General features: G+C 62.5%; 1 non-coding gene across 1 annotated transcript; it reads right to left on the bottom strand.

The window, feature by feature from the left end:
• Positions 1–306: 306 nt before the first annotated feature.
• On the bottom strand, positions 307–410 carry TRNAL-CAA. The gene is made up of 2 exons: positions 373–410; positions 307–352 (listed from the first exon to the last, which is right to left on the bottom strand). It is a non-coding gene; the product is annotated as a tRNA-Leu (tRNA).
• Between the last annotated feature and the right edge of the window lie 485 nt (positions 411–895).

Consider the following 895-nt stretch of genomic DNA (forward strand, 5'->3'; position numbering starts at 1 on the left):
CCCAGCCGAGCAACAGCGACAGCCCAGCCTCGCCCCCGCCCCAGCCCGTTGCCCCGCGCACGCCGTTTCCAGCTGACGCCGCGGTGCCTCGGAGAAGTCACTCGCTTGGACCCTCTGTTCTTTATTGATCCTCTCTGCCCCGCCTCGCGGCTTCCGGTAATACGCGGTGGTTCCGCGGTGAGTGGCCTCCGTGTTAACACTGGCTGAGCAAAGTTCTAAAAGCACTTTTTAACGTTAAGCGTTGGTAAGTTGCTCGTGCATTAAGCTCAGGTATTTCCAGGAAATAAGGGGGTGAAAAAATACTTGTGTCAGAAGTGGGATTCGAACCCACGCCTCCATTCGGAGACCAGAACCCCCAACAGGGAAGCAGAGCTTGAGTCTGGCGCCTTAGACCACTCGGCCATCCTGACACCGGCACCCAGAGGCGAAGTTCTTACCGAGGTAAACGCGAGACTGACGTCCCTGCCTCGCACCGGCGCGCGCCCCGGAGCGGGAGGGCGGCGCCGACAGTCAGGAGGCCGCCTGCAGCGGGCAGAGGAGGCTTGGTGGGAGCAGAAGGCGAGCGACGGCATAGAGGTGAGCGCGAGCGTCTTCAGGGCCTTACGACTGCCCCCGCGAGAGGGGTGACCGCCCCGTGCCCGGCGGGAGGGCGGGAGGCCAGGGCGCGCTGAGCCTCCCGGGGTTCTTTATCTGAACACAGTGAGGAGCAACAACAGTGGAAACACGTGACCCCTACTCTATGGCCCCGTTTTTCTCGTTTGTTTACGTTTCTTTTGTGTCCAGAACTGCTTCGCGGCTCCAGGGGAAGTTTCTCAGGCGCGGAAAGTGGCCAGAGCACGAACCCGGGACAACCACGGCTTCTCTGGGCGCGGGCGAGGCCTGAGCGCAGCCCCGC

Source organism: Pipistrellus kuhlii, unplaced genomic scaffold (assembly GCF_014108245.1).
Source record: "Pipistrellus kuhlii isolate mPipKuh1 unplaced genomic scaffold, mPipKuh1.p scaffold_m20_p_96, whole genome shotgun sequence".
NCBI classification, from domain to species: domain Eukaryota; kingdom Metazoa; phylum Chordata; class Mammalia; order Chiroptera; family Vespertilionidae; genus Pipistrellus; species Pipistrellus kuhlii.